Source organism: Cavia porcellus, unplaced genomic scaffold, assembly GCF_034190915.1.
Source record: "Cavia porcellus strain 051 isolate PalLab524CR breed Dunkin Hartley unplaced genomic scaffold, mCavPor4.1 scaffold_29, whole genome shotgun sequence".
In the NCBI taxonomy this organism is placed as follows: domain Eukaryota; kingdom Metazoa; phylum Chordata; class Mammalia; order Rodentia; family Caviidae; genus Cavia; species Cavia porcellus.
Genome location: NW_026947512.1, coordinates 17,181,637 through 17,190,574, shown reverse-complemented (window position 1 = coordinate 17,190,574; position 8,938 = coordinate 17,181,637).

Below are 8,938 nucleotides of genomic sequence, written 5' to 3'. Positions count from 1 at the left end.
TTCCAGGGTTCTTTCGTTTGGTAATGAGAAAGATGAAATGGCCACTGGGAGAAATAGGAAAAAAGAATAGATGAGATTCAGAGTGCTGTTTCTTGCATCAGTGTGAAAGCTGAGTGAGGAATTTGTCACATGACACATGGACTGGCCACTGCTTATTGCCTAAAATGTGGAAATGCTAAGGACTGTCTGCAAAGGAAATATAAAGGATTAGAAACCCATCAATCCTAACAGTTATGTTTGGCTGCACAGAAACTGTAAGTACCCAGAAGTAAGTGTGACTGTACACAGCATGTGACCACAAGCACCATGTGACCATAGGTGCGTAGTTTACATGAAAAGCAGTACACAGAGGATGCCTCCCAGACACAGCTCAGCTGTGTATTAGTTTTGTGATTTTTAGCAAGATGTCCCCCCACCCTATGTGTGTGCAAGTATATGTGTTTGTCTGGTCACCTGTGAATATAGGAGCTACCCACTAATTTCTACATACACACTGTAATTGTGATTTTGCTGTCCAGTTGTCCATTGAGGAATAATGATTTTCCTACTTGGATTCTTTTTCCCAGTATGTCAGCCACCCCCCAGAATCGCACATGGTCAACACTCCCCAAGCAATGAGGACTTCTCCCCCGGGCAGGAAGTGACCTACAGCTGTGAGGCCGGCTATGACCTCCTGGGGGCTGCCTCTCTGCGCTGCACGCCCCAGGGGGACTGGAGCCCCGCAGCCCCGTCCTGTGAAGGTGTGTGGATGCTGCGCTGGTTTTCAGATCATGCTCTTTATCCTTGCATGGCAGCCTTACTCCAGTTTTGTTCTCTCTCCTAGTGAAAGTCTGTGATGTCTTCCCAGACCAGCTTCCCAATGGCCATGTGCTGTCTCCACCTAACCTCCAGCCTGGGGCAAAAGTGTCTTTTCATTGTGACACAGGGTAGGTGTGTGGCTTTGTGGCCATGGGGACATTAAAATTAGATGAAAAATGTGTCCAAGATAGAAGGTTTCGAGCGGCCTTCAAAAATGAAAGCTAAGGCCAAGCAGGGTGGCACACAGCTATAATCCCAGCACTAGGAAGGCTGAGGCGGGAGGATCGCTATGAGTTTGAGGCCACCCTGGGCTATCTAGTGAGACCCTCACTTAAACAAACACAAAAACAAACAAACAAATGAGAGCTAGGAAGGTGGTGCACACCCTTCCTTCCATCACTCAGTAGGTTTAATCAAGAGAATTGCTACAACCTTGTGGCCATCCTGGGCTACTTAGTGAGTTCAATGCCAGACTCAACTCCCACTGAGACCTATCTCAGGTTAAACTAAGAGGGAGAGAGAGGGAGAGAGACAGAGAGCAAGACAGAGAGAGAGAGAGAGAGAGAGAGAGAGAGAGAGAGAACAGAGAGAGACAGAGACAGAGACAGAGAGACAGAGACAGAGACAGAGACAGAGACAGAGAAGAGGAGAGATTTGTGGTGTGGTGGCTGCCTTGATGGCCTGTAGCGATTCAGAATGTCTGTCTTTTATGGTCCTTTTCATTTTGGGGAAGCCCCAAAGTGACATGGAGCTGGATCTGGTGAGGAAGGTGGGTGAGGACAAGGTCGTACTGTAATATCCTTAGTTGATGGATATTGCCGTAAACATTTTGAGTATTTCAGGACATGGAGGCAGCCACCAAAAAACACTGAACTGCTTCAGAAAATGGCAAAATGGTGGGATGAATGTGTTTGAAGTGAGGTGGAGGATTTTTGATGGATTAATGGCCATGTGTCTTTTACTGTAGGAAACTTTTAATTATGAAGCATTCACTGTATTTTTAATTATACTTTATACATGACAAAGATATTTATTATCATACATTATATAAAATTAAAGCAGAGAATCATACTAATCAAATTCTCCCAGAATTCAGTGGAAGAGGCTAAAAAAAAAGAAATGAGGAAGCATATATAATACATAGTAGAACCTAACATGCATGTTACAAAAAATTCAGAAAAGGTAAATTAAGGCCATGCTTAGCCATGACTAAGGAAAATTATATATGTCAGAGATAGGGGAAAGTCTTATATAATCCACAAATAAAAATTTAACCTAAGATCAGAGATTTAGCTCAGTGGCACAGCTCTTGTACAGAAAGTATGAAGTCCTGAGTTTAATTCTCAGTATCCAACCAGCCCCCCAAAATTTAACATATGATACCCACAAAAGAAATGAACTTCCATCAACATCACCTGGGTCCCCTGCAGCTCTGAAATGTGTAAGACATCATATGCAAGAGGCTGAACTAGGGTTCACACATAGAGCCTTCAGATGCCTCGAACTCAGGAATGACACCGCAAAGGTTCTGTGGAAGAGTGCTTCACAGGAAGGAAGGTACACCCAGACAGTCCATGGAGCAAGACTTAGAAAAGTAAGTGGTGGCTGTCAAAAGAAACCTTGGTGATGTTGAAAAGAAAAACACACACACACACCAAAGGCTGGGATTCGCTATTTTTCACAAGGTTATCAAGCTGGTACAGTGGCAGAACAACTTCTCGTAGAGTGAACCATTATACTATAATCATAACTTCCAAACACTTTCTAGTTCTAGAATTATCGGTGCAACTAGAGCTGAGAGAAAAGAGAGAAAGCAGAAAGCACACTGCATAGTCATATTATGTGGAACAGCACATTATACATGCTTTGACACTAAAATTGAGAAACTAGGTTTAAATACATGTGACATATGTAGATATACAAATAGATATCACTTTTGTTTCATATGCACACATATGACACGGGAAAAATACGATCTTAGCTTCCAGTTTACTAGAAGAAATTAAATACTTGCTCGGCATAACAAGGAGAGGTAAAGAGAAGAAACAGAGAAGGCTGTATCTGTCTCCTGGGTCAGAACTGAATCCCCTGCTGCTCAGGGCAGATCAGATGTATTCCTGGCTTCTCTGGCTATTGTGAAACGGGAAGAGGCAGTTCAAACAATGACAGAAGGGGGACCAGGCCTATTGAGTTCACTCAATTTGGCCTAATCTCTCTGTCCAAAGGCAAAAACTTCTACGTCCTTTCAAAACTACCAAAACTGTGGGGTTTTTTCAAGAAACATACCTCAAAGTGTGTTGCAAGTTTGAAATGTAAAAATGCACAAACACTGCTGGGTCACACACACACAAATACACACATGTGTTCACACACATTGAAGAAAGGCAGAAATTATCAAATATGTATGGAAAGCTTATTTTCTTTTTGTGCCTGGTAGAATTCATGATGAAGGCAAGACAATAAGAAGGAAAACAGTGCAGGAGGAGTCAGAGAAGCAATATCGACAGTGCAGGAGGAGTCAGAGAAGCAATATCAACTTCAACAGGCAGAGGGTAGGAAGGAGTCAGAAGCTGTGTGCTCCAGGGATCGAGCCCCATTCTTAGACTTCGCCACACTGCAGTCTTGCAGATCCGCTTAATATCCTGCTGGCAAGGAAGCTCAGAAGGTGTGCACACCATCGCTGTTTCCCTGTCTGCCCTTTAGGTATCGACTCATTGGGAAGTCATCTGCTGAATGTGTCATCTCAGGAAACAGTGTCACTTGGGACACAGAGCCACCGACTTGTGAACGTAAGTTGAAGGCTCTTTGCCCATTTTGCCCCATTATTTGATCCTAGAATTGTCCCCCACGCAGTTTAGAAAGAATAAATCTCATGCCTGTTGGAAATTTGATCCTCCTAAGAGCTGATGAATTCAGTAATATCCTTAATATTGTTCACAGCATTACAAATCTCCAGACCCACCTGCTATTTTCTCTTCCTGACATGTAATTTATTTTAAACTATGGTTGTCACTCAACATCTATAACAGGTGAATCCATGATATTCTGCAGATATCAATAGACATGGTTGCTAATCCCCTCTGTACAGTATTATAATATTTGCATATAACCTAGCCTATCCTCCTACATACTCTAAATCTTCCCTGGTTCACTTGTAACTAATGCAATGTGAATGCCATGTAAATAGTTATCATGCTACATTTTTTAGTGATGACAGGAAAAAATTCTGTGCATACGCAGAACATTTTGCAATTTTTTTCAATCCTCAGATGATTGAATCTGTGGATTAGGAACCTATGACTTTGGGGAACTTATAGTGAAATATTGAATTCTTTTTGAATAGCTCGACTTCTACTTTGGCCGGTGGCACACTTCGCAATTTGTAGTTCATTGTGTTCAGCGAAGTAAGCACAAAGCTAGCAAGACCAGCTCTGTTCCTTTCCCCAACTCTGCAGATCCCATGGTGTGTGGAAAGCATGCAGCTCCCCTTGCCTCTGGCCCTTGTCTGCACAGTGTCATCTTCCCTGACTGTGGTGCACGAGGGAGCTCCCTGCACACAGAGGGAAGAGGGGCAAGAGAGGGCCACGTACAAGTGCACTTTAACAAGGAGAGCGAAAGGCTGTAATCCTGGGATATGTGGCTTCATGAGGAACAATAACAGTGAATACAGTTGGTGGGAGGAAGAGTGCGAGCACATGCTCCAGAAAAGCATAGACTGTGTGCCAAGGATCAGAACCGCTAGTTGTGCGCCTCCCTTAATCCAGGTCCCACAGTCTATAATAAACTCTAGAGAGCAGTCATGAGTTCTTGCCAAGATGCTCATACACAGATGTTACCTGCATTACTCTTCATGGTTAAGCGCTGGGGGAATCTAAACTTTGAGCATTTCCAAACAATATTTGGGGAAATAATCTACTGAGAGGGAAAAGGCATATGTTCTAGTAAACAAAATAAGAGTTTATATATGTCAAAATGTGCTTGACCAGAGAAACACTTATGTCAGATGGAATTGGACAGAATATCCTTGTACTGGATGTTCCTCAGCCTGAAGGTATTATAGAAAACTGTATTTTGGAGGCTTCTGTACTTGTATGATAATTTCACACTAAACATTTAGTAGTGGTTCTTTTTAGGTTGTAGCCTTAAAGATAAGTTTTATTCATCTATATTTGATAAAATTTCTCTAATAATTATGCAGCTTCTTATAAATTTTCTTACTTTATTTCCAAGAAACCAGTAAGTTCCTAGTGAGGTACATGTGCCAAAGGAATAGAAATATTTTATTTGTTCTGCAAGGAAAATGGCTAGCAGTGTGCTGTCAGCTCACAATGTCATTTGCTATTACAATTAGGTTTGCTTCCTATCTTTTCAGGAGTAGTATTTATAATACATTTTCCCAGTTCTTCCTCATTGAGGGGCTTAAAATTTTTACCTTTTCTTGATATCCAAAATCCTTACTTCTTACAAAATAGCCTTACTTCTAATATGCTCACTTTTAAATTTTCATAATTACAATTTTATACTCTGTTTTTATTACATCTCAATCTATGAATACTGTATCTACTCTATGTAATATATTCATGGCTTGCCTGTTTTAATTAGTTCTGCTGGAGGATTTTGTTTTTGTTTGTCAGGTGAAGATGATGTGTTGTATACTTCACATTACTTTTTACCACATTACTAGTTTCTATAGAAAGAAGTGATTACAGTGGTGAAAACCCATAACTGTGTTCTCATTTAAACTGACAAGTCAAAAGAATTAAGCATAAAGTGACAAACGTGTGACGTAAGAAGATATAGATGCATTTCTTCCAATAATGTTAACTTAAATGTGTGCATCCCATAATACTGTTAATCTGTCACTGCACAAAATTATTTCTCTGTATTGGGAAAGATCAGATAAGGACAACATTGTCAATAGGTGGGATGATTGGGATTTTTATTTTAAGTTTGGATTAATTATACCTCTAGGGAATGAGAATTTTATTAATTTGCTATCTGTTTTGTAGAGATTACTTGTGAGCCACCCCCCACTATTGCCAATGGAGATTTCTCGAGCACCAACAGAGACAATTTTGTATATGGGATGGTGGTGACCTATCACTGCCATGTCGGAGCAAGGGGAACTAAGATCTTTGAACTCGTGGGTGAGCCCAGCATCTCCTGCACCAGCAAGGACAGCCAGGTCGGCATCTGGAGCGGCCCTGCCCCTCGGTGCACTGTAACTAGCATGTGCACACCTCCTCACGTGGACAATGCACTCATGGTATCTGAAAACAGAAGCGTGTTTTCCTTGCATGAAATTGTGGAGCTTAGGTGTCAGCCTGGCTTTGTCATGAGTGGACCCTCCATGGTGCAGTGCCTGGTGCAAAACAAGTGGGGGCCCAAATTACCAAGCTGCTCCCTGGGTGAGTCTGGCTGGGACTGGGGCTTAGCCCACAGGCTGCAGAACTGTTGCATCGTGGGAAATTGGTGTTTGTTACTGATGTGTGGCAAGCAGGTTGGGCTGGTAAATCAGAGGAGAGAAGTTGTGTTTCTCTCTGTGCATGTCCACTTTGTGCATGCATGTGCACTCTGCGAATAGCTTTTACAGCTAAGAAGGGAGCTGCTGGGAACTGTCTCTCATAGCTTTCAGAGCAAGTGCTAGCTGCATTATCTCTGTGATAGCAAAGAATGCCTTGGACTTTCTGGGCAGCCACATGGTGAACGCTTTCACACACATGCTGTCTCATTGTCACTTCGTTTCAACAGTTCAAAATAGGGCTAACGTTGTATTTATTGGATACAAAGTTAACTTGGCCTCTCAGAGATTAAATGAACTGCCGAAGTCAGATGGCAAAGTGACAAAACTGGACTAAAAGGCAGCTGTAGGAGCCAGGGATTCAGCTTAGTGGCATAAACGCCTGCCTAGCAAGTGCAAGGTTGTGGGTTCCATCTCTGGTACAAAAAACAAAAAAGGCTGATGTGTCGGACCCCAGGGGCTGAGTACGCTATTTCTTGCCCTACTTCTATCAGTGATAGGAAGAAGCCATCTCATGAAGATGGATGTGGCATTGGAACTAGTGAGGGAGACCCTAGAGTCTATCCTAGTCCAGTTCCTACATTCTGTCACTAGGAATCTCAAGTCAAGTGTATCTTTAAAAGTTACTTGCTCAAAGCCAAGCTAATTTTCTATTCATCTTTAGTTAGGCACAGATTAAGCTGATATTAAAACATGTTCTGATGCCATAAAGTCACATCAAAAATAAACCAAGGTGGCCTTGAGACCTATATGCCTAAGGAATGGCTTAATCACAGGCATTTGTTCTTGTTGGCTCATTTTGTCAGCTTATGGTCAGTAACTGGATTGATAGGTGTCATGGCTGATAGGCAAGAACAAGAAGGAGCTTAGAATTCTACCAACCTGTGACAGCTTCATCCAGTCACTAAGACAGATGAAAAGAGGACCAGGAGGTATAAGCGTGGCTGTGTGACTGTACCAGATGCAGGCAGGCTATAGGGAAGGCTAGGGAAGTGCCTTAAATAGGCTTGGTCTGGGCAGCTTTCTCATTACTGGCACAATGAAACTGAAAACTAGAATTGCCTTCCTAGGAGAATCCAGCAATACAGACAACTCTGTACTGCAGAGCTACCACAAAGAGTGGGAACCTTGGACCCTGTCGACAGACCGGTGCTGGGAGAACTTGGTTCTATTTCTCTGCCTCTGTTAGTGGCTGTGGGCCTTTGGCTCCGTCTTTTCCCTATTCTTCACTTCTCCTCTAGCAAAAACAAGCGGGTGGAGTGCCAGTTGGCTTCCTAGGTTCTACCTGAGCCCCTCTGTGTTACTGAGCTTTCCATTCTTGTAACACATACCTGAGAGAGATCAACTGCAGCGTAAGAAAAGGCTTATCTGGACTCACAGTTACAGAGGTGTGAGCTCATGGTCAGCTGACCCATTGCTTTTGGGCCTGTGACAAGACAGCACCTCATGGTGGGAAACGTGTGGCAGAGCAAAGTGTTCATCCTCTTGAGTGGAAGTTTAAAAGGGAAAGACCAGGATCTCATAATCCGTATAAGACCAAAGCCCCAGAGACCTAAAAGTCTCCACTAGGCCCTGTATCTGAAAGGCCCAACCACTTCCCAACAGTGCCCTGGACTGGGAGACAAATCTGCAGCACAGAAGCCTTTGGGAAATATTCCAGATCCACAGTTCAGCCAAATAAGCATAGTTCTCTAACTCTGTGGAAGGTTCTGGCTTATCAAGTATTCCCCTGAACCAACAGGAACTTTGGGTCTGTCCTTTCCACAGAGTGTCAGCCACCCCCCAAAATCCTGCATGGTCAGCACACCTCAAGCAATGAGGCCTTCTCCCCTGGGCAGGAAGTGACTTACAGCTGTGAGCCAGGCTATGATCTCCGGGGAACCACCTCTCTGCGCTGCACACCCCAGGGGGACTGGAGCCCCGCAGCCCCATCCTGTGTGGGTGAGTACCTTCTTGGCTGGTTTTCAGATCATATTCTTTGCTACCCACATGGACAGTCTTACTCCTGGTTAATTTTTTTCCTTCCTTGTAGTGATATTATGTGATATCTTCCCAGACTTTCTGCCTAATGGCCAAGTGGTATTTCCACCAAACCTCCAGCTTGGAGCAAAAGTGTCCTTTACTTGTAATAAAGGGTGAGTACAACCCGGGATAGAGACTGGAGACTCATGGTAGCAAGGGACTCTCTTGGATTCAAGTGCTCAGACAGAAAAAAGGCTGATCCAACAGAAAGAACTTCACAGGGAGACAGACTACTGGAAGGGAGGTTCTGAAAACAGTAAAAACTCTGGCACAGAAGCAGGAGACAAAGGAAGAAGGACTCATGTACTCAGTATCAAATGCAAGCATGGATACAGTTACGATACTGAATTTGGTTAGAATTTGAAGTGCATGAATACATAGTTCTTTGGAGATAGAAAAGCACAGTCTTACAGAAGGAGGCTAGAAAAAGTGTTCGATGACTACAACAAAAATCAGTTGCTCAATTAATAAACCAGAGAAGGATTGTTTCAGAGCATTTAAGATCAATCAGTAGTAAAGTCTGTAACAGTGTATGGATGAGTATGTTTTAGTCTAATCACGTATCTTTATGTCAGGCGTGGGTTTCACACTGGGATT